The following is a 25327-nucleotide window of genomic DNA, read 5'->3' on the forward strand; positions in this document are numbered from 1 at the left end:
AAACTATATTCATAGAAAAGCTGATATTAAAGGAAATGTTTTAACCAGATAAAGTGAACCTATCACAAGCCTATTACAAAGAATATAAGTGGTGAAATCTTAGAAGCAACCCCTTTGATTTTGTACTGAAGAGGAATCAGGATTAGGGATAGGAAAGGAAATAATACATTTGATATTATTCATTTAAAAATGATCTATTGAAATAAGCACTGGGAGATACAGAAGTAAGTAAAACAGAAAAACTTTCTGCACTAAATTACATTCTAGCGCAGGAAGCAAGCAAAAATAAGCGAACAATTTATATCAGTCCTAAGAAGAAAAATAATGTAGAATAATGGAATAAAGAGCACTGTATGCATGTGTATTACTTTGTATAGGAGGTCAAGGAGGGCCTGACTGATTAAATGATATTTGAATAGAGACCTGAAGGTTGTGAAGAAATGAACTATACAGATATCTAGGATAAGTGAGTTCCAGGCAAAAGGAATAGCAAGTGGAAGCATCTTTGATATGATTCTCTACATTGAAAATTTACAAAATATATTAGAATTAAGAAGAGAATTTAGCAAGGTTGCTAGATACAAGATAAATGTTCAAAAATCAGTTGGGTTTCTATACAACAGCAGAAACCAATTAAGACATAAAATGTAAAAAAGAAAAATATTTAATTTACAATGGCAACAAAATCCACATAACTATAATTAAATGTAATAGAAGATACACAGACCTATATATAAAATAAATTATAAATATTAATCTAATAATATTGAATCAAACCAAATCTATTAACATTTAATAATTAATATCTAAGTAAGTGGACTGTGTTTATGAATGAAAAGACTCAGTATTATAAGAATAGTAAGTCCCCACAAATTAATATACAAATTAAATGGAATTCCAACCAAAGACATAGCAAGTTTTTTTTTTTTTTTTTTTTTTAAGGAAGTCCGTCAATTGATCTTAAAATTCCTGTGAGGGTAAGAGCCAAGAACAGTCGAGACAATTTTAAAGAGGAGGAACAAGGGGGAGGGTAGGTACACACTTAGCCATGCTGTATTAGGGTAACACTAGCTGCTGAAACAAACAAACCTCAACATATTTGAGGCCCAAGCATAATAAAAGTTTATTTCTAGGCCAGGCAGGGTGGCTTACGCCTGTAATCCTAGCACTTTGGGAGGCCAAGGTGGGCGGATCACGAGGTCAAGATATCAAGACCATCCTGGCCAACATGGCAAAACCCCGTCTCTACTAAAAACACAAAACTTAGCTGGACATGGTGGCGCACACCTGTAGTCCCAGCTACTCGGGAGCCTGAGGCAGGAGAATCGCTTGAACCCAGGAGATGGAGGTTGCAGTGAGCTGAGATTGCGCCACTGCACTCCAGCCTGGCAACAGACCAAGACTCCATCCAAAAAGAAAATAATAATAATAATTTATTTCCAGCTGGTGTAAAATCCAAAATGGACATTTCTTTTCAGTGGGCAGCTTTCTTTACATAACAATTTGGAGACTCAGGCTTCTTCCATTCTGGGATCCCATCTTTCAAGGTCATCATGCTTGTTTGCATCAAGGTGGTGGGAGGAGAAAGAGGATGAAGGGTCATGCATGGGACATTTTATAGGCAATGCCTAGAAATGGTGTACGTTGTTTCCATTCACATCAGTGGTCAGAACTCACTTAAGTGGCCACATCTACTTACAAGAGAGGTTGTGAGATGGAGCCCAGTTGTGGTACCAAGAACAAGAGGAAATAGGTGTAGTGAAGAGCTAGCCAGTCTCTGTTGCATCTGCCCACCATCAAGATTTCTTATACGGATACAGTCATTAAAACTGTATGGGTGGGACAAAGGATAAACAAGTAGATCAGTAGAACAAAAAGTAGAGCCCAGAAACTGACTTCCATATGTCAGAGAAAACTCTGTATATACCCGTGACAGCTTCACTAATCAGTGCAGAAGTGGGGAGCCATGTAATATATAGTGATGGAAGAACTGGCTATCAATATGAAAGCCAATATAAAATAATATATAATATTTGGAAGATCATATATAGAAATAAATTCTAGGTGATTGAAGATCTAAATGCAAAAAAAAAAAAAAAAATCAAAGCATTTAAAATAGAAGAAATCAGCTGGGTGAGGTGGCTCACACCTGTAATCCCAGCAATTTGGGAGGCCGAGGCGGGTGGATCACCTGAGGTCAGGAGTTTGGGACCAGCCTGACCAACATGATGAAACTCCATCTTGACTGAAAATACAAAAATTAGCTGGGTGTGGTAGCGTGCACCTGTAGTCCCAGCTACTCGGGAGGCTGGGGCAGGAGAATCGCTGGAAACTGGGAGGCAGAGTTTGCAGTGGGCTGAGATTGTACCACTGCACTCCAGCCTGGGTGACAGAGCGAGACTCCATCTCAAAAAATAAATAAATACAAATAAAAAATAAAATAGAAGAAATTATTAAAGAATATCTCATGGTCTTGATTAGGGAAAAATTTCTTAAGTATTGGAAAGAAAGAAGGAAGGAAGGAAAGAGGAAAGGACAGAAGGAAAGAAGGAAGGAAGGAATAAAAGGAGAAAGGAAGGAGAGAAGGGAAGAAAGGAAGGAAAGAGGGAGGGAGTGAGGAAGAAAAGCACTAACTCTGAAGACTGATAAATCTGACTCTTCATTCTGTTCTATTGTTTTATTTGCCTATCCTTGTGCCAAAACCATTATATATAAAGGCATCCTAAATTTAAAAAAGTTTTTACATCCATCGAAGTACAGAAAAAAATTTATCAAAATTACTAGTTGATTTTATATGTTTTGACCATGAAAAACTAAGAATGTGCAGTGATGGATTTGTTAATTAGCTTGCTTTGATCATTCCACAATTTAAACATATATCAAAACATCACATTGTACCCCATAAATATATAATATATATGGCTATTTTTTGTCATCTAAAGATGAAATAAAATTTGAAATAACACTCTTCAAAAGTATTTTAAAACCACAAAGTGGGAGAAAATATTTTCACAATAAAAAATGTAAAGGATTTATATTCAGTTTATGTAAACAACTTCTTCAGTCCAATAAGGTAAAGACAAACAACCAGCAGAAAAATAGACAAAGGGTGCGAACAGCAAATACGCAAAGGAGAAAATGGGAATTTCCCATAACAAATGAAAAGATGCTCAACTTCATTCATAATCGGGTGAAGACCCTCACAGTTAAAAGATTAACAAGATATCATATCACATCCTTCAAATGGGCAAAAATTTAAAAGTCTGGCAGTAGCAAGTATTAGTAAGGATGTGGAGAAATGAAGATTTGCGCACTGCTGGTGGCAGGGTAAATTAGGGCAACAACTTTGGACAGCAATTTGGAAATACAATTTGACAATATACACACCTTGGCACCAAGCAATTCCACTCCTTAGTGTATGCGCCAGAGCCATTTTGCTGTAATACACAAACAGACATGCATGAGGATGATCATTTGTAATTGCAACAAAACCAGAAAACAATCTGTATGTCTACAAACAGTGGGGTAAATAAAGAAATTTCAGTCGTTTTGTACAATGGGCTACTTATCATCAGATAAAAGGAATGAACAAAAGCTACATATATCAATGTGGACAAATCCTAGAAAATAATGTTTAGTGAAAAGTTGGGAATGATTCTGTTCAGGTAAATATGTACATGATAGTTTATAACAACTTATGTAAATACACAAAATAATGCTACATTTTTACAGGTACCTTTATAGTAAAAGTGTAAACATGAGAACAGGCAGAATAAACACCAGCTAAAAACAGTAGTTGGCCGAGCATGGTGGCTCATGCCTGTAATTCCAGCACTTTGGGAGGCTGAGGCGGGAGGATCACCTGAGGTCGGGAGTTTGAGACCAGCTTGACCAACATGGAGAAACCCCATCTCTACTAAAAATACAAAATTAGCTGGGTGTCATGGTGTATGCCTGTAATCCCAGCTACTCAGGAAAGGCTGAGGCAGGAGACGCTTGAACCCAGGAGGCAGAGGTTGTGGTGAGCTGAGATCGAGCCATTGCACTCCAGCCTGGGCAACAAGAGCAAAACTCCATCTCAAAAAAACAAAAAGAAAACAAAAACAAAAAACTGTAGTCACTTCTGAGTCAGTAGGTGTGAAGAAGGTAGTAAAAAGAGACAAGGAAGGCACAATCAGACAGATATAATAAGGCACAAATCTTTTTTCTTTTTTTTTTTCTTGAGAAGGGGTCTTGCTCTATCACCCAGGCTGTAGTGCAGTGGCACAATCACAGCTCACTGCATCTTCGACCTTATGGCTCAAGAGATCCTCCTGCCTCAGCCTTCCAAGTAGCTGGGACTACAGGTGTGTACCACCACGTCCTGCTATTTTATTTTATTTTATTTTCAGTAGAGACGATGTCTTGCTATGTTTTCCAGGCCGCCAGGCACCCATATTAAAAAAAAAAAAATCCAGCAGTGGTTCTGATGGAAACCCTGGATAAAGAACAATCACCTAAGGCCCTGGGTTCCAATCATGATGTTGAATCCCTGGCTCAGGTAAGCGGGAACAAGCCTTTACCTGCCTAGCATGTGCAGGGGTAGGAACTCCTTCCTTATGACAGACAATCCCTGGTCCTCCAGCCTGCAGCCACACGGAAACAAAGGAGAGGGCACACACAGGTGGACTGGTTCTAGGAAAGCTCCGCTCCCAGACTTCACCCTCCAGTAATACCCTTGGCCTTAACCACCTACGTTGGCTCCTCAGGGGTGTGGCTTAGCGGTAGGTTAGGGAAGAGAGGAACCTGAGCTTTCCTAGAGGCCAAAAGCGTGGCCTCTAGGAAAAAGAATAGTAATGAAAACAATGACTTCCAGAGCACTTCCAAAGTGCCAGACACTGCAGAAATGACGGGCCCAAAGTCCCTAAGCCAGGGGGTGGCAAAGTCAGGATTCAAGTCCAGGTCCTTCATTCAGACTCCCTAAGGCTGGCTCTTAATCACTGTGCCACAGGAACCTTGGGTCATTAAACCTTCGTGGTGTGGCCCAAACCGGTTTCCTCTCCTTACTGCCTGCCCATGACTGCCCTGCCTGCCTGCCCCGGAGAGTGTACTCTCCTCCAAGCACATGGAGCACCCCGTGGTGGCGATGATGCTGTTGACAGCTGCATGCCTTTCTTCTTACTGTGGTCCTTCCTGCCTGGTGCCATCTATGTGGCAAGGCCTCATTGTTCCTCAGGGCTCTACAGAATGCACCAGGCTCTTGGCTGCTTACCTCTGCCTCCCCTTTTTCAGCTGTGCGCTCTCAAAGGTGGGGACCGACTGACTTATCTCTCTATCCCCAGCTGATGAATAGAGGGGATGAGTGATACACGAATGAGTGAATGAATGAATGGTAATGGTGATGGGAATCAAATGGCAGCAACGCGGAAGAGGGAGATGCGGTACCTGTAACCATGGTAACGACGATGTCGCTGAGTGATAATGCTAGGAAGATGGTAACCATGGTAACACTGATGGTGAGGCCTGCTCGGACAGTCCTGGTGCCTCAGCTGCCGTGGTCCATGCCAAGCCCGACCTGTTCAGTGGCCGAACAAGATGCTGAGCACAATTAGCAATTGCTGTTCTGTTCCCTGTCCCAGGACCCCCGCCCAGGGCTGAGTTTCACTGTAGTCAAACCCTCTTCCTGAGTGGCTCCAAGACTCAGGAAAGAACACATGTTTGGGGGGCGGGAGGGGTGGCGTGCAGCTTGCATGCATGTGTATGTGCGTGCGCGGAAGAGGCTGTGTGATGGGCAAGTGGGTAAGGTGTTGTGTGCGCTAAGGGCAGTCCTGCTGGTGCTAGCGCCAGGGGACTGGGAAGAGGAACGGTTCCCTTCGTGCGCGCCGGGCTGATGCGTGGCGGGCGCCGCGTGAGTGCGCCGGTGGCTGGGAGTCCGGCGGCCGCATGTGTGGCAGCCGGGCGGTGTTTCTGGGAGGGGCGCCAGGTTCCGGGGCTGGGGGGTGGGGAGCTCCGCCCCATCCATCACCCGGAGCGCAGCGAGCCAGGCGGATATCACGGTGTCAGGCGGCTCTGCTCGCAGATCTTATCCTCTTCATTTCCGCCCGAGCCTAGCCCGCCCGCGCGGGCTCCCTGAAGGCTCCATCCATCACCTGGGATCGACGGGGCGGCCCGGGGGGGGGGGTCTCAGACTGTGCGGGGAGGGAGGGAGCGGTGGGAACCAGACCCACCATGGACACCGAGAAAGGAGAGGGACAAGTTTTTAGTAGGGCAGGGGGGTCTGGGTTTGCTTTTCCACGTGGGGGAGGGGACGCTCTCTGCCCTGGAGGGGGAGAGCTTCTCGGGCCAGCTCGGCCCCCGCCTGGGACTGGGGCCGTTGGCTGGGTCCCGATCCCCGAGTGCCTGGGGCAGCGCTGGAAAGGGAGAGAGCCCTCGCCCGCCCGGGGAGAGGCTGCTGTGCGCGGGGCCCGCACCTGGACCCTCCAGGGTGACCTGGGGCCTGGGCAGCGCGGGCGGGGGCGGGCGCCCCGGGGGGAGGCCTTATTTCATTTCCCCGCGCCGCTGAGGTTTCTGCGAAGTGTCTCTCTCACCTCTTTAAATTTTACAGCGCTTGGCCCGTGGCCGCCGGGCCCCGCCCTGGGGAGGAAGCGGGTGCTGGCTCTGGGAGCCTCCCCGGCCGAGGGGTGGCCCCACCAGGCCGGGTGCGGGTCAGGCCCGGGGCGTCCGAACTCCGAGGGGCGCCCGGCCTGTGCCCTACTCTGGTTCCCGGGGCCTTCCCGGAGGGGGTCTGGGCTGTCGGGGCCCAGGGGGCGGGGCTGGCCTCGGAACGTCTCAGTCCGGCCCCGCCCCCTTTCTGGGCCTAGTCTCGGGCCACGCCTCTCCCCTGCTCCCGGGGAGCGCAGCGGGGTGGGCGGTGGGAGGGGACTGCTGGGGGAGGGAGTCAGAGGAGCAGAAATGCGGGCCAGGCTGGAAGCCCAGTTGCCACCGCCACCCCCAACTTCCCCTGGGGGCAGAGCGGTGTTCCCAAGACCTGAGTCAGGGCGGAATACTCCAGTCGAGCCAGGCAGGCCAGCCAGGTCCCCGAGGCCGGCCCGGGCTGGCACCTGCCTGGAGACCAGGTTGGGGGCTGGAGGTAAAGGGAGGGGCATGGGGTGGCCTTTGGGCCCCAGCGCTCTTCCTTCAGAACCCTGAGGTAACTGACCAGTATCAATCTGGAGACAGTGGGGAACCTGCCCTAGGTGTGGGCGTGAGAGGCGTGTGGCCTGGGGATGGGGTCGAAGGAGGAGAGGGGCACATGAACAGGAGATAAGTGTGAACAAGAGGGGCCTGAGGGAAGAGGGGCTGTGAACCGCAGAGGGGTGAGACAGGAGGAAGGGTGAGCAGAGGGCACGGAGGGTCTGAGGAGTCACTGCCTAAAGACACAGAGCGAATAAGTCAGGATTTGAACTTGGTTCTGTCTGACTCCCAAGCCACCTGTCTTAGAGTTGCAGTCATTAACTTGATTCTACAATGTACTCCTTATTAATTCAGCCCCAGGCTACACAGCTAGCTGCCACAGACATAACTCTGTGACATGCATGTAACCAGAACAAGGAAACGGGACACGGAACAGAAATACACGGAACAGAAATTTGGTTACACTGGTCCGGAAGATGCAGGGGCCAGTGGCCTGGAGGTGCCTGGGGTGCCCCCTGCAGAGGCTGTGGGATGCCAGGGGTGGTGCAGTGCAGAGTGGGTGGGGCCTGGCGGCAAGATTGCAGCTGGTACTGCCCACAGAGTGACTGGAACCTGCCAGAAGCTTCCAGGCTGAAGAAGGCTCTGGAACATTCTTTTTCTCTATTGACCTGGAGAGAAAAGGTCTTGGATATCACACTCCAGGGAGGTCAGCCCCAGCATCTGTATGAGGAAAACTGGTCACTTTCACATGACCCAGCAGGGGCCTGAATGGCCACCCCTACCCTAGTCCCTCCCTGCTCCTGTGCCCCCTCTCAGGTTGACGCTACCATCCTTTTTGCCCCAATATCTCACCAAGTCCAGCTGCTCTGTCCTAAACATTTCTCCAGTCTGTCGCCCCCCTTTTGTTTGAGACGGGGTCTGGCTCTGTTGCCCTGGCTGGAGTTCAATGGCCCGATCTTGGCTCCACCTCCTGGGTTCCTATGATTCTCATGTCTCAGCCTCCTGAGTAGCTGGGATCACAGGCGTGTGCCACCATGCCCAGCTAATTTTTTTTGTATTTTTAGTAGAGATGGGATTTCACCATGTTGGCCAGGCTGGTCTCAAACTCCTGGCCTCAAGCAATCTACTCGCTTCGGCCTCCCAAAGTGCTGCAATTACAGGTGTGAGCCATGGCACCCAGCCAAATCTGCCCCTTCCTTGCATATCCCCGTAGCTACACCCTTTATGTTGGTTACTGTGATCTCTCTTCTGCATTATTGCAAGGGGCCCTTTGCCGGGTTCCCTGGCTCCTATCCATCCTCAATGCCATGAAGACAACACTCTCCTAAAACCATTTAAGGCTGCCCACTCCTTCTGGGATAAGGCCCAAGTTCACAGCAGTGTCCTGCAAGCTCTGTTGTGGCTCCTCTCTGTGGTCACCTTTTCTGCTTCCCTGCCCTTGTTTTACTAAAGTCACTGCTGTTTCGTTCCTCTGAGCCCACCGCATTGTGCTTCCTTCTGCCTGTAATGCCCTCCCCTCCCTTTTCTTTTCTTTCTTTCTTTCTTTTCTTTTTTCTCCATCCTGCTCACCCAGGATGGAGAGCAGTGGCGCAATCTCGGCTCACTGCAACCTCCACCTCCCAGGTTCAAGCAATTCTCCTGCCTCAGCCTCCCGAGTAGCTGGGATTACAGGCGCCCGCCACTACGCCCAGCTAATTTTTGTATTTTTAGTAGAAATGAGATGTCATTATATGTTGGCCAGGCTGATCTTGAACCCATGACCTCGTGATTCACCCGCCTTGGACTCCCAAAGTACTGGGATTACAGGCATGAGCCACCGTGCCTGGCCCTTCCCTCCCTTTTCTACCATACGAATTTTTTTGCGGCTTGGCTCAAATATCTTTGCTTTGGGAAGCCTCCTTGCAGGGAGCACTCGCTCTTCTGCGCTCTCATGGCCTCTGTGCTCCCTTGTACCCTGGTTGTAATTGGCTTTTAGGGCCTGTCTGAGTCTTGCACTAGCCAGATAGCTCACCGCAGGCAGGTACCCTCATCTGTCAGAGGATCCTGAGGGCCTGGCCTGAGGAGGCATGAAGGGACTGTTGTTGAATGAAAAAGGCAGAGCTGGTATTGTGTGGGACCTAGCAGCAGGCCGACTCCACCCTGCTTCTGGACTTTCCTGGACCTGGGACTCTGGGGCCATCATAACCGGGGTATGGGCAAAAAGAAAGGGGCTATCAAGTGGTATTGTGGCTAGTTTGAACATGACCCCTTCACACAAATTCTTTCTCCTCTGAGCCTCCCTCACACTGTCCCCAAGGCTGCAGGAGACCCACCTGTAATGAGGGCTTCAGATTCAGGAATGTTCCACTCACTGCCTGTGGCTTTTGCATCTCATCACACAGGGTGACTGGTTGCCATGGAAACCCAAGTGCCAGAAGTGCTGCTGGCTCTTTCCCAGGGTGGGAGGAGGTGCAGGTGGAGTGCCCCGTGCAGACTGGCTGAGCTGGTGCTGGGTGCCTGGGGCCTGCCCACCCTGGGCTGGGTTGGGTCTCCTCATTCCTTCCTTAGCAGAAGTTTGTGGTTTTATCCCAGAGCGTTGGCCAAGGCTGCAACCCTGAAAATACATTTCCTTATTTGGGGAGCATCAGCCTCTGGTTAAACACTCAGCCTGAGTGTTGTGTGGTCTCCAGCAACATATTTGATTTTATGAGTCTCGGTTTTCGATCTGTAAAATGGGGATCCCAGTAGCACCATGGAATTTCTACTTTTGGCAAGATGGTGGGCTAGGGCTCTCAAAGGTCACCCCATGAAAATATAACTGGATTCTGCATGAGTTACGAAAACAAGGCCGGGTGCGGTAGCTCACGTCTGTAACCGCAGCACTTTGGGAGGCCGAGGCGGGCGAATCATCTGAGGTCAGGAGTTCAAGACCAGCCTGGCCAACATGGTGAAACTCTGTCTCTACTAAAAAAAAAAACAAAAACAAAAACAAAAATTATCTGGGTGTGGTGGCGGATGCCTGTAATCCCAGCTAGTCGGGAGGCTGAGACAGGAGAATCATTTGAACCCCAGAAGCAGAGGTTGCAGTGAGCTGAGATCGCGCCACTGCACTCTAGCCTGGGCAACAAGAGCGAAACTCCGCTCAAAACAAAAACAACAAAAACAAGAGTTACAAAAACAAAACAAATAAAAAACCATTATTTTAATGCATTGCTGGACTTCCTAGAGAGTAATGGAAATCTGTAAGGACTAAGTGTCCTCTGCCAAGAAAAGCGTGGCAAGACAGTGGGGAACTGAAGCTAAAGCATGGAGCGTTGACTAACAGGGAAACAAGAAAATCGAGCTAAATGATGAAATAAGCACTGCGATAGGCAAATTAAGTCTAGGGCAGAGGCAAGGTGAGAGCACCTGAGACTCCTGCCTTGTGCCAGAGTCATTTAAAGGTGGCTAAAGTCCTCCCAGGTTAATAGCAGCCCCTTGGCTCCTGGCAGAAGCGAATGCAAATGCCTCAGTAGGAATGTAAGTCCAGTGTAGGCCCTCAGGATTCCCACAGATTAAGTTCAACAGAATATGAACTCACAATCAGTGGTCACCAAACTACACGGAAACAAGCCGCTATGAGTGAGAGTCAGCAAATAAAACAATATGTGTAGACATACCCCTTTAATACTTCAGCTGTTGGAATGACAAAATACAGAAAATAACATAATTATGTAGAAAATATTTAAAGAAATGCAAGATGAATTCACACACACACACACACACACACACACACACACACACACTGAATGCAGAATACAAACCTATCAAAAATGTCCAGGAAGATTGGAAAATAAACCAAAATAGAACTTGCATAAATGAAAGTTATAATTGATGATACAAAAATCTCATCAGATGATTAAATAGCAGATCAGATGCAGCTGAAGAGATAATTATGAATTATTAGGCTGGTGCAAAAGTAATTGTGATTTTAGCCATTAAAAGTAATGGCCAATACCACAATTAATTTTGCACCAACCGAATAGAAAATGGATCCACAAAAGTACCTATTTCTGCATAATTTTCTGCATAATTTTCAACACAGAAAAAGGAGAGGTAAAATATGAAAGATGCTTAGGAGAGAGGGGAGGGAAAGATGAGAAGGTCTACTATATAACTAAGACCCACAGGAAAGAATAGAGACAGCAAAGGTGAGGTAACATTCAAAGAGATAAGGGCTGAGAACTTTTCAGAACTTATAAGAAACATGAATTCACACCTAGGCACATTGTAATAAACTTGCAGAAGACCAAAAGGTAAGAGAAGACCTCAGAATCTATCAGAGAAAAGAAACAAGTTGGCTGCAAAAGAATGACATTTAAAATACTAGTAACTGAGGCCAAGGCAGGTGGACCAGGTGAGGTCAAGAGTTCAAGACCAGCCTAGCCAACATGGTGAAACCCCATCTGTACTAAAAATACAAACAAATTAGCTGGGTGTGGTGGTGCGCGCCTGTGATCCCAGTTACTCAGGAGGCTGAGGCAGGAGAATTGCTTGAACCCGGGAGGCAGAGGTTGCAGTAAGCAGAGATTGTGCCACTGCACTCCAGCCTGGGTGACAGAATGAGACTCTGACTCAAAAATAAATAAATAAATAAGTAAATAAATAAATAAATAAAATACTAGTGGCTTATCAACAGCCACCATGGAAATCCCTAAGAAATGGAAAAATATCTTTGGAGTCCTAAGACAAAGTAATTATCATCCTAAACTGAAGGGGTGGCCTGCCCCTCCACACCTGTGGGTATTTCTAGTCAGGTGGGACGAGAGACTGAGAAAAGAAATAAGACACAGAGACAAAGTATAGAGAAACAACAGTGGGCCCAGGGGACCGGCGCTCAGCATACCAAGGACCAGCACCGGCACCGGTCTCTGAGTTCCCTCAGTTTTTATTGATTATTATCTTCATTATTTCAGCAAAAAGCAATGTAGTAGGAGGACAGGGTGATAATAAGGAGAAGGTCAGCAACAAACATGTGAGCAATAGAATCTATGTCATAATTAAGTTCAAGGGAAGGTACTATGACTGGACGTGCACGTAAGCCAGATTTATGTTTCTCTCCACCCAAACATCTCAGTGGAGTAAAGAATAACAAGGCAGCATTGCTGCAAACATGTCTCACCTCCCACCATAGGGCGGTTTTTCTCTCATCTCAGAATTGAACAAATGTACAATCGGGTTTTATACCGAGACATTCAGTTCCCAGGGGCAGGCAGGAGACAGTGGCCTTCCTCTAGCTCAACTGCAAGAGGCTTTCCTCTTTTACTAACCCACCTCAGCACAGACCCTTTATGGGAGTCGGGCTGGGGGACGGTCAGGTCTTTCTCATCCCATGAGGCCATATTTCAGACTATCACATGGGGAGAAACCTTGGACGATACCCCGCTTTCAAGGGCAGAGGTCCCTGCGGCTTTCTGCAGTGCATTGTGCCCCTGGTTTACTGAGACTAGAGAATGGCAATGACTTTTACCAAGTATACTGCTTGTAAACATTTTGTTAACAAGGCACATCCTGCACAGCTCTAGATCCCTTAAACCTTGATTTCATACAACACATGTTTCCGTGAGCTCTAGGTTGGGTCAAAGTGGCTGGGGCAAAGCTTCAAATTAACAACATATCAGCAAAGCAATTGTTTAAAGTACAGGTCTTTTGCAAAATGGAGTCTCTTATGTCTTTCCTTTCTACATAGACACAGTAACAGTCTGATCTCTCTTTCTTTTTCCTATACTAAACTTGTACACTCAATATAACTATCGTTTTTTTTTTTTTGAAACAGAATCCCACTTTGTCACCCAGGCTGGAGTGCAGTGGAGTGATCTTGGCTCACTGCAACCTCTGCCTCCCAGGCTCAGGTGATCCTCCCTCTTCAGCCTCCCTAGTAGCTGGGACTACAGGTGCACGCCACCATGGCTGGCTAATTTTTAAATTTTCTGTAGAGATGGGGTTTTGCCATGTTGCCCAGGCTGGTCTCCACCCCCTGGGTTCAAGTGATCCTCCTGCCTTGGCCTCCCAAAGTGCTGGGTGTGAACAACCACGCCCAACCAGTGTAACTATCTTTAAAGAATGAGAACAAAATAATGTTATCGTCATATGAACCAAAACTGAGGGAATTTACCACTGTTAGACTTTTACTAAAGGAAATGAAAGGAAAATGATCCCCAAAAGTAATTCTAACATACAAGAAGAAATGATGACAAAAGAGTTGGCAAACATGTAGGTAAATCTAAGTAAAAATTGTGTGTATAAAATCGTTTCAATAGTAATAATAATGTCTGCTTTGTGGACAAACAAGGGCAGGACTCAAATACTGGTTATCAGTTGTATGCAAGTTGGAAGGTATGACTGGAGTTAATACACTTTAAGCGCCTTGCATTATTCAGGAGGATAAGATAATTATTAACTTTAGACTCTTTTAAATGTGCAAGGCAAAATTTCCAGGTAATTACTAAAAGAATAGGAAAGGAGTATGAAACTACCAAGTATGTACAGGAAAATAAGTGGAATAAAAGAGAGAAAACCATCATTCTTTTTTCCTTTTTTATATTAATTTTAACTCCTTCCTTCCTCCCTTCCCTTACCTTCCTTTTCTCTCTCTCTCCCTTCCTTCCTTCCCTCCTTCCCTCCCTCCCTCCCTCCTTCCTTCCTTCCTCTCTCTGCCTCTCTCTCTTTCTCTCCTTCCTTCCTTCCTTCCTTCCTTCCTTCCTTCCTTCCTTCCTTCCTTCCTTCCTTTCTCTTTTCTTTTCTCTTTTTCTTCTGTCACCCAGGCTGGAGTACAGTAACACAATCATAGCTCTTTATTAACTTGAACTCATGTGTTTAAGGAATCTTCCTGCCTTAGCCTCCTGAGTAGCTAGGACTACAGGTGCACACCCAGCTAATTTTTAAAATTTTTTTGTAGAGGCAGGGTGTCCCTGTGTTGCCCAGGCTGGTCTCGAACTCCTGGCCTCAAGCAATCCCCCCAGCTTAGGCTCCTAAAGAGCAGGGATTACAGGTGTAAACCACCACATGCCCCTGGCCACCATCAATTTTTTAAAAAGTAAAAGGTGTAACAAAAACTATGAAAAAGATGGGTGAATCAAAAAGAAAGCACAAAGTTGGATGGCAAATGCAAGTCCACATTTATCACTAGTTTTTAGGAAATGTAGATGTGCTACTGAACTCCTTAGTTAAAAAAAAAAAGAGAGGATTATCAGATGTAAGATTTTAAAAATTCAGTATAGATTGCCTACAAGAGCCACTCCTAAAATGCAAGGACGCTGAAAAGCTGAAAATAAAGATATTCAAAGGGGTATTCAGAAAAATACCAATCAAAATAAGAGTGGCTTTATTAGCATCAAAAAATAGTCATTAAGGTCAATATTATTATAAGAGATAAAGAAAGTTCCTAATAATGATAAAAGTTTTAGTGCACCTGGAAGATATAACAATTCAACTAATAAAGTAGCCTCAAAATATACAAAGCTAGAAGGGATAGAACCACAGAGCAAAACTGATAAATCTATAATTACTATGGAAGAGTTCAACATATTTCCTCTAATTATTGATATTTCAAAGTAAAAATTAAGAAAGATATATAAGGTTAAAACTACATAATTAACAAACTTGAACAAATGGATACAAATAAAATCCTAAATCCAACAATTAGAGAATACAAATGTATTCATGAACACATAGGGAATTTATAAAAAGTGACTACATATTGTGGTCACAGGACATAATGTAATTCTCAGCCAGGCACTGTGGCTCACATCTGTAATCCCAGCATTTTGGGAGGCAGAGGCGAGCAGATCACGAGGTCAGGAGTTCGAGACCAGCCTGGCCAACATGATAAAACCCCGTCTCTACTAAAACAACAATAACAACAACAAAAATAACATAATGTAATTCTGAACAAATTATAATAACTAGTATACAGGTCATGTTTCTGTGACTCACAATGCAACTAAGTTAAAAGTTAAAGACAAAACAACAAATAAAAAATTCCCATATGTTTATAAGTATGAAAAACATCACATGGAAATTTTTTTTTTTTTTGAGACTGAGTTTCGCTTTTGTTGCCCAGACTGGAGTGCAGTGGCACGATCTTAGCTCACTGAAACCTCTGCCTCCTGGGCTCAAGTGATTCTCCTGCCTCAGCCTCCCAAGTAGCTGGGATTACAGGCACCCACCACAATGCCCGACTAATTTTTTGTCCCTCTCTTGCCCAGGCTGGTCTCGAACTCCTGGCCTCAAGCGATCCCCTTAGCTTAGGCTCCTGAAGAGCAGGGATTACAGGTGTAAACCACCACACGCCCCTGGCCACCATCAATTTTTTAAAAAGTAAATGGAGTAACAAAAACTATGAAAAAGATGTATTAATACCTTTAAAAACAGGCAAAATGGATAAATTATTTGAAACACATAACTTACTGAAACAGACTCAAGAAGAAATAAAAATCCTGGATAGTCTCATAACCATTAAACATAATTGAGGTGGTAGTTTAAATATTTTTACATAGAAAACACCAAGCACTGGCCAGTCATGGTGGCTCACACCTGTAATCCCAGCATTTTGGGAAGCCAAGGCAGATGGGTCACTTGAGGCCAGGGGCTCCAGACCAGCCTGGCCAACATGGTGAAACCCCATCTCTGCTACAAATACAAAATTTAGCCAGGCATGGTGATGCAGACCTGTGGTCCCAGCTACTTGGGGGGCTGAGGCAGGAAAATCGCTTGAACCCAGGAGGTGGAGGTTGCAGTGAGCTGAGATCGCCCCTCTGCCCTCCAGCCTGGGTGACAGAATGAAACCCTGTTTCACACACACACACAAAAAGGTTAAAAAACAAAACAAAACAAAACACGAAGCCCGAATGATTTTAAACATTCAAGGATTAGATATTATAATATTATAATTTTTTTTTTTTTTTGAGACGGAGTCTCGCTCTGTCACCCAGGCTGGAGTGCAGTGGCACAATCTCAGCTCACTGCAAGCTCCGCTTCCCGGGTTCACGCCATTCTCCTGCCTCAGCCTCCTGAGTAGCTGGGACTACAGGTGCCCGCCACCACGCCCAGCTAATTTTTTGTATTTTTAGTAGAGACGGGGTTTCACCGTAGTCTCGATCTCCTGACCTTGTGAGCCGCCTGCCTCGGCCTCCCAAAATGCTGGGATTACAGGTGTGAGCCACTGCGCCTGGCCAGATATTATAATTTTATATAGACTCTTCTAGAGGAAAAAAATGAGGGAACACTCATCAGCTCGCTTTGTGAAACCAATACAATCTTATCACCCAAACCAGAACAACCTCATGCATGTACCTAGGTGCAAAGATCGTGAAAGAATAGTAGAAAACTGAATACAACAAAACACTTTAAAATGTATGGCCAAACTGGGTTTATACCGTGGATGCGAGGGTGGTTAAACATTAATACATATTATATATTAACATCATATTAATATCAGAAATATGGCTTATATATTACTTATATATATAACATTATATTACACATTAGAATATCATGTTATATGTCATATAATACTATTTTTATGTACATGAAATGTGTAAATATATTCAGTGACAGTGGGTTGAAGGAGAAAATCTGTGCAAAAATGCATTTAATAAAAATCAATATCCTTTCATGATTAAAATTTTTATCTCACTAGGAATACAAGGGAATTTTTTTAAGTTGCAAAATTTAGCAAAATCACACCTAGTAGTAAAAAGTTAAAAAAAAGGCCGGGCGTGGTGGCTCACGCCTGTAATCCCAGCACTTTGGGAGGCCGAGGTGGGCAGATCATGAGGTCAAGAGATTGAGACCATCCTGGCTAACACGGTGAAATCCCGTCTTTACTAAAAAAATACAAAAAATTAGCTGGGTGTGGTGGCGGGCTCCTGTAATCCCAGCTACTCGGGAGGCTGAGGCAGGAGAATGGCAGGAACCCGGGAGGCGGAGCTTGCAGTGAGCGGAGATGCGCCACTGTACTCCAGCCTAGGTGACAGAACAAGACTCCGTCTCAAAAAAGAAAAAAAAAAAAAAGTAAAAAACATTCTCCTTAATAGAACAAGGCAAGGATCCCAATTGATAGCTACCTAATCGGCATTTTATTGGAAGTTCTAGCCAAGGTGTTTAAAACAAAAGAAAGAGAGAAAAGGTATAATGATTAGAAAGAAACAAAACTATCATCACTTCCAGATTATATGATTATCTACATAGAAAAATCCAAAGTAATCTACTGAGAGTTATTAGAATTAATGAAAGAGCTAATCAAGGTGGCAGGATATAAGACCAATATTCAAAACTAAATTGCTTTTCTCCACACTTCTTTATGAAAGTAAACAATCCAGGAAAAGACAATATTTAAAATAGCAATAGACAGAAAGGAATCTAAAAATAAGTCTAATAAAAGATGTGCAAGACCTGATACAGAAAATGATACAACTTTGTTAAAAAATTAAAGAGCGTGGCATGGTGGCTCACACCTGTAATCCCAGCACTTTGGGAGGCCGAGGCATGCGGATCACTTGAGGTCAGGAGTTTGAGACCAGCCTGACCAACATGGTGAAACCTCATCTCTACTAAAAATACAAAAGTAGCCAGGTGTGGTGGTGCATGCCTGTAATCCCAGTTACTCCGGAGGCTGAGGCAGGAGAATCGCTTGAAGCCACGAGGTGGAGGTTGCAGTGAGCTTAGGTTGCGCCACTGCACTCCAGCCTGGGCAACAAGAGCGAAACTCCATCTCAAAAAAAAAAAAAAAAGCTAAAGAAGACCTAAATAAACCTGGGATTTATTCTTTTCAAGGGGGGAAAGACTAAAATTGTCCATAATTTTATCAATTATCCCCATATTGATCAAAAGAGTGATTACAATTTCAATCAAAATCCCAATCGAATTTTTCAAGGTACTTTACAAACTTTCTAAAACCTATACGGAAGAGAAAAAGCTCAAGAGTAGCTGTACACTCCTGAAGAAGAAATGGTGGAAGAACCGGTTCTAAGTGCAATAGAGACATTATAAAATATTAGTAGTTAAGACTATGTGGGACAGGCACAGGGATAGATCAACAGAACAATGTGACAGTAATAAACACACTGATGGAAACCTGACATATCACGGGATTGGTATTTCAGATTGCCAGGAAAGGCTAGACTATTCAACCTAGGGTGCTGGGATCATTTGTTATCCACATGGAAAAATAGGACATTGGATCCTTCCTTCATCTCTATCCAAAAAATAAATTCTCATGAGCTGAGATTGCGCCCCTGCACTCCAGTCTGGGTGACAGAGAGAGACTCCATCTCAAAAACAAAAACAAAATACAACGACAACAAAAACAGATGGAATGTCATTAATATATAGCTTAGTGAATGGTGGCAATGTGAATGCAGCAATGTGGGTGCATGCTAGAAACAATCTTGAGGGAAAAAAGAAATTAGCAGAAGACTGCACATATCTGATATCACTCATATGAAGCTCAAAAACAAGCAAAACTGAACAATATATAATTAGGGGATTAGAAGTTATTTTTTAAAAAGCAGGGCAACTGGCCGGGCACAGTGACTCACACCTGTAATCCCAGCACTTTGGGAGGCTGAGGTGGGAGGATCACTGGAGCCCAGAAGTTAAAGACCAGCTTGGGCAATATAGGGGGACCCCATCTCCCTATATTGTAAAGTAAACATAAATATAGTTAAAGACCAGCCTGGGCAATATAGGGAGACCCCATCTCCCTATATTGTAAAGTAAAAATAAAAAATTAGCTGAGTGCAGGGGTGTGCACCTGTAGTCCCAGCTACTTGGGAAGCTCAGGTGAGAGAATAATGTGTGCCCAGGAGTTCAAGGCTGCAGTGAGCTGTAATTGCCTTACTGTACTCCAGCCTAAGGGACGGAGTGAGACTCTGTCTCAAACTAATAATAATAATAATAATAATAAATAAATAAATAAATAAAAACAACCCATTGATAAACATACAACATAAGATAGTGATTATCTTCAGGGGTGAGATAGGAAGACGGGATGGAGTGGAATACACAGGAAGGCTCAATGGTTTTGGCAATATTCTAGTTCCTATGGTTGGCGATGGCATAGGTATTCATTTTATTATGCTTAATAACTTACATCAATTGTATATTTTCTTTGTGTATGTATCAAATATAACACAGTGAAAATAAACTCCAGTATTGTGCTGCTTTTTTTTTTTTAAAAAAGAAAGATAAGAAACAAAAAAAAAAGGCAAAGAAAGATTGTTAAATAAAGGGCTGGACAAAGACAAAGCTATAGTAGATTAAGGTAAACAAAAAAATAATATAGGAGTATCAACAATATTATCAAAGTGGAATTCAAGGCCAAAAGCATTTAACAGAACAAAGAGGGACAATATTTAATGAAGAAATGTACATCCTTCCCCAAGGAACATAAAACAATCATAAATTTTATTGTATCAAACAACACAGCAGCTACATATATATCAGCAGCTACATATATATATGTATGTGTGTGTGTGTATATATATATATATATATATATATGTAGCTGCTATGTATATATATATGTAGCTGCTGTGTTGTTTGCAAAAACTCCAGGAAAAAAATCACAATAGTTTGTCTTCATATTTTCCGGCTCAGTGGTAGGACATCCCTCCTGAGCAGCGTCCTGGCCTGAGAAGTCCTGGCTTTGAGCATCTTCCTATCTGTGCTGACTGGTTACGTGAACACTGGCACAGGTTTCTACCTTCTCCAGTGATTTGGAAAGGGGCCAAGGAGTATGGCCAGGCTCCCTAGTGGTCCCAGTCTGGTCTTGTCCAGCCTCCCAATCCCAGCTCCTACATCTGTTCCTATATCTGGCCTCCCCATGGGATGATCCCTGCTCCTTCCTGCTTCTCCTGACCTGCTGTATTAGTTGATTCTCATGCTGCTAGTAAAGACATACCAGAGACTGGGTCATTTATAAAGAAAAAGGGTTTTAATGGAGTCATAGTTCCATATGGCTGGGGAGGCCTCACAATCATGGCAGAAGGTGAAGGAGCAAGGGTACGTCTTACATGGCAGCAGGCAAGAGAACATGTGCAGGGAAACTGCCTTTTATAAAACCATCAGATCTGATGAGACGTACTCACATCACAAGAACAGCACTGGAAACCACCCCCACCCCACCATGATTCAATCACCTCCCACTGGGTCCCTCCCATGACACATGGAGATTAAGGGAGGTACAATTCAAGATGAGATTTGGGTGGGGACACAGCCAAACCATATCACCTGCCTACTGTTGGCCAATTTTTTTTTTTTTTTTTGAGATGGGGTCTTTCTCTGTCACCTAGGTTGAAGTGCAGTGGCATGATCTCTGTTCATTGCAACCTCCGCCTCCCCGGCTCAAGTGATCTTCCTGCCTCAGCCTCCCGAGTAGCTGGGACCACAGGTGCATGCCACCACACCTTGCTAGTTTTTTGTATTTTTGGTAGAGGTGGGGTTTTTCCATGTTGCCCAGGTTGGTCTCAAACTCCTGAGCTCAGGTGATCTACCTGTCTCAGCCTCCCAAAAGTGCTGGGATTAAAGGCATGAGCCACCAGGCCCAGCTGTTCACCAACTTTCTAGGCTCCTACGCTACCCAGTGCCTTTTCCTGAAGGGCCTTTATTCTGTAAAAAGTGAAAATTCTCTTCCCTTCCCTTCCAACTCTGTAAAGCATTTCCTATCTGTGCTTGGTTATGTGACCTTAGCAAGCTGCTGACCAGTCTGAGCTCTGCCCTTCCTCTCTGAACAGCACAAGGCAAGGATGTAAGGAGCCCAGATTGTTCCTGTTTGGGGCTGGGATGGGCCAAGAGAAGGAGCGTGGCTCTCTGGCCGTCAGTCTCCCTCTCTCCCTGTTCTTCTTGTCTTGTCATGTCTGAACCAACCTGCTGGCTGGTGCCCAGGGAGCAGCTTAGGAGGGGCCACACCTCTCAGCCCTGCTGCTGAGTCCTCACTGTAAAGAGGCCTTTACTGCGACCCTCAAGCCACTCCAAGGCACTCCTTGGCTTAGAGCCTGGGTTGGTGAAGGCTGCCCCACCCCTCAGAATGGCATAGTTGCAGAAAATTTGGGGGTCTTCCTGTCTGGGTCTGTCCTGGCTTTTCTTCTAGGCAGAGTTGCTTGTTTACGCTGGTAACCTGCTCTCAGGAACTGCTGTCCACCAGCTCTGTGACCTTGAACAAGCCCTTTCACCCCTCAGAGCTTTGGTGTCTTCATCTATGGAATAGGGATAATAATAACACTCTGAGTGAGAATTGAATGAGATAATGCCTGGACCAGGCGCGGTGGCTCACACCTGTAATCCCAGCAGTTTGGGAGGCCGAGGCGGGGGGATCACTTGAGGTCAGGAATTTGAGACCAGCCTGGCCAACATGGCAAAAGCCCCATCTGTACCAAAAAATACCAAATTAGCCAGTGTGATGGCGTGCGCCTGTAATCGCATCTACTTGGGAGGCTGAGGCAGGAGAATCACTTGAACATGGGAGGCAGAGGCTGCAGTGAGCTGAGATCGCACCACTGCACTCCAGCCTGGGTGACAGAGCGAGACTCTGTCTAAAAAAACAAAAAACAAAAAAAAGAGATAATGTCTGAAGCACTGACCCATCATGATAAGTACTCAAAGTCCAGCAGCTATCATCGTTGTGGTCATCTTCGTTATTAACACTATTACTAGGTGTTGGCAGGGCATTTTATAAGCAAAAAGATCAAATGCAATAAGTTGCCTTCGTGCAGAATTGCAGCTTCACTTCATTTTTGCGAGCATGATTGCAGTTTTCTGCCCTTGCCACAATCACTCTGTTTGTCGACATTTTTGTGATGGGTATAAACTGATTATTTGCTTATTAGTAACTCAGCACCAATAATTCACTTTTTCAATTGAACTCTGTTGCATATGAAGTACCCTGCTGCCTGTCCCTGAGGCACAGACTCAAGTTCCAGCTGTGGATAAATCACAGCTGTCCCTGCTCTGTGTGTGTGAGGGGGACCAGAGGAGACCCCACACCAGGCAGGTGCTGGTGACCACGAGAGCCGTGATAGCAGGAACCTCTGTTGCAGCGATGATATATGTTGTCCATTGCGTATCTTACATCAAAAATCATCATTTTCATTTGTTCCCAGGAAATCTCTTGACAATATCCTGTTGGATGCAATTTGCAGAAAAAATGTCTCCAAAGCAATGCCTCTTCTTAAATACAGGCTCAAAATCCGTGCACAGGTGAGGTGTAGAGTTTTCGCAGACCATGTGTGTGTAAGTGAGACGGAGTGATGCTGTGAAATGTGAAGGAGAAAGTGCAAAGACAGTCATCGTGCTCTGTTGAGAATCATTTTAGCTACTATTTTTTTTTGAGCACTGATTTTTATACCAGAAACTTAAAAATATCTCATTTATTCACCCCAAAACTCTGTGAGATGGTGTGGGGTTTAATCCGGACTCTTTGGTGAGAAGTGACAGCGACTCAAACTAGCTTAAGCAATAAGTGCTTTATTGGCCATGTATTTGTTAGCCCTTCAATGCCTCCATAAACTGAAGCCTTGGGGCCGCCCCTCTCTCTGACTCTTTTCCTTCTGCCTGTGAATTGACCGTGAGCTCTAGGGCTCCCCCGCGTGGTGAGGAACATGGCTGAGAGCATCCCTGCACTGCGATCCGAGAAGGGGCCCCGACTTCAGCTTTGGACGGGTCACAGGGAATGGGGTGCTCTGGCCACCAGGCTCAGAGCTGGCGGACTGGCAGGCACAAGCTCCCACTGCCCAGGCCTCGATGCCGCCTCTGGCGCAGCCCGTGTGGTTCCGGGAGGCCCAAGTGTCTGTTCCCCTGACAGCTGCCCATCAGCCTCAGAGATGGGGCAGGGAAGGCTGGTGTCACAGGAAACACAGCTGGCAGAAGCTTCCCTGGCCTAAAGGAGGTATCCACCTGCTCTGGAGGTATCCACAGGGGACGGCTCATCCCCTGGAGGGATGAGCCTCGCTCTGGTCGGGGAGACCCCCTCTTGTGCCTGGAGGCGGTCCTGGGGAAGGGGAAGCTGGCCTGGGGCCTGGGGAGGGCCTAAGCCTGCTGACCTTGCTCGAGGGAAAAGGGGCCGGCTGGGCTGGGGCTGCGGGTGGGGGTGGGAGGTGGCAGCTCAGGGGATGGGGGTGGGAGGTGGGGGGTGGCTGCTCAGCTGTCCCCTACTTCCACCTCATGGCCCTCCCTCTGGGCTCGAGGAGCTGCGGGTAAGCGCCGTAGGCAGGGGCCATGGTGCTGCGGGTAAGCGGGGCCACGGAGCTGCGGGTAAGCAGCGCCCCCCAGGCTTTTAGCCTTCCTGATCCTCACCATCTCCAGCAATAAAACGGGGTGGCAACAGTCCCCGCCGCACGGGTCGGCGTGAGGAGTCCGTGGGTCAGGCATAACAAGGCTCCAAAGCGGTTGCTATCGTTTTTGGTTTTTCCCTGCCCATCTCCCTCTGTTTTCCTCCTCGTGTGTCTCTGCACTGCCCCAGCCCTGGTTCAGACCCCAGCCTGCCGCTTCCCAGCTGTGTGGCCTCAGGCAGGCTCCTTAACATCTCTGAGCCCGCTCTCCTGTCCTGTGAAATGGGAATGCGCGCTTCCATCCACTCAGGGTTGCGTGGGGGAATCCGAGGTGTCCTCGGTGAGCAGCGCCCACGCAGTGCGGGGCTCACAGAAGCCTCTGCGGAGGCGGCGTCCTCGCTCCTGCCTTCTTTGGCCACCATCAGGAGCCTCCGCAGTCCCCGCCGCCCCTCAGCGCTCCGCCGGCCACGTGGGCTACACCTGACTGACTCCGGATCGCCACCTCGTGGCCTGACGGGTGATTGCAGGTTTGTAGCGAAATTCAGGTCTGTTCTGGGGATTTAACAGCAAAGCGCCCCAAGATTTGATACGGGGAGGGGGATTGGGGGCGACGAGTGAAAGTGGAGTGCTCCTCACAGCAAGCCACCTGCATGTTCGATGCAGAGGGAAGATGCACCAGGGGCCGCTTTCCCTTGGGCCCGTTCCCACGAGATTCTGGGCTTTCTGTGCTGTGGCTGAGCTATTGGGATCAGTTTTCCCAGTGAAGAAATGAAGGCTCTTGAAACTATGGTAGGGGAACCCCCAGGACTCTAAGAAATTAAAAATGTACATTTTCTTTGTCTAGTAAGTGGGTAAAGAGGTTTTTATCATTCCTCTTTAGGCCATGAATAGGTATGTTTGAGAATACATACACTCCTTTGCATTTCCAGTATCTCGTAGTGTGCTCATTTTATTCCCTGCTAAATCAAAGAACAGGATGTGACATGTTAAGTGTCTCTTGCTGCCAAGGACATGACTGACCCTGGCATGCCCAGCGTGGTAGTGCTGGGGCTCTCACCTTCTGCCACCTCCAGCCTTCAGACTGTGAATCCAAGCTGGCTGTGCCCTGCTGCCCCAGACTTCTGCAGCTCCCACCTCTGAGCCTGTGCTCCACCTACCCGCCTCCTCTCACCCCACGCACGCGGACTCATCTTTGCAGGCTCAGCCCGAACGTCCCTCCTTTAGGAGGCTTTCTCTGCTTTCCCAGGCACAGCCATCCGCCTGCCACTCGTTGAGTCCTGTAAGTCTTTCTCCTAACTCCTTCTTAGGCTCTGCCCAGGTGGGCTGGGTCTGGGAAGGGTCTGCCAAGCTAGGGCTGAAGGGCAAAGCCAGAAGCAGCCCAGGGCCGGTCTCCCTTCTGTCAGGCTGCGGGGGTTGCTCTGAAGTCAAAGCCATGAACAGAGTCCCCGTGTCCATCAATGCCTGGGGTCAAGGTCTGCCTGGCATAGAGTCAGGGGAAACTCATGCCAAAGGGGGCTTCTGGGGCAGACCAGTGGCAGCTGGAGGACAGGTGGTCCTGGAAGGAATGGGGGTTGGAGGGCCATGTCCTCATCTTCCAAATGGACATCATTTGCCCCCGGGGCTGCGAGGTGTCAGTGAGGCAGGACACAGGAGGCTCAGCCAGTGTCAGGTGCGTGGGAGTGCTCCCCGAGTGCTCCCTTCCCTGCTGATGAGGAGCTGAGGGGAACCCAGCAGCCTTCTCCCAACGCTCTGCGTCTCCACCAGCTGACCACCCTGCAGGCCAGGCATTGACCTGCCACTGCACTGCCTGCATCCAGGGTGCCACTCACATGATGCTAGGGATTGCATGGCCCTATGCGGTGGCCCTCCTCCTGACCGTCCCCCATATG

The 25327-nt window shown here is 46.5% G+C and overlaps 1 long non-coding RNA gene across 1 annotated transcript; it reads right to left on the reverse strand.

Annotated features, from left to right (window-relative positions):
- Positions 1 to 1373: 1373 nt before the first annotated feature.
- Positions 1374 to 6524, reverse strand: LOC129135983 (uncharacterized). The gene is made up of 3 exons (XR_008537183.1): positions 5425 to 6524; positions 3388 to 3437; positions 1374 to 1829 (listed from the first exon to the last, which is right to left on the reverse strand). It is a non-coding gene; the product is annotated as an uncharacterized LOC129135983 (long non-coding RNA).
- Positions 6525 to 25327: the final 18803 nt, after the last annotated feature.

Source organism: Pan troglodytes, chromosome 11 (genome assembly GCF_028858775.2).
Source record: "Pan troglodytes isolate AG18354 chromosome 11, NHGRI_mPanTro3-v2.0_pri, whole genome shotgun sequence".
Classification (NCBI taxonomy): domain Eukaryota; kingdom Metazoa; phylum Chordata; class Mammalia; order Primates; family Hominidae; genus Pan; species Pan troglodytes.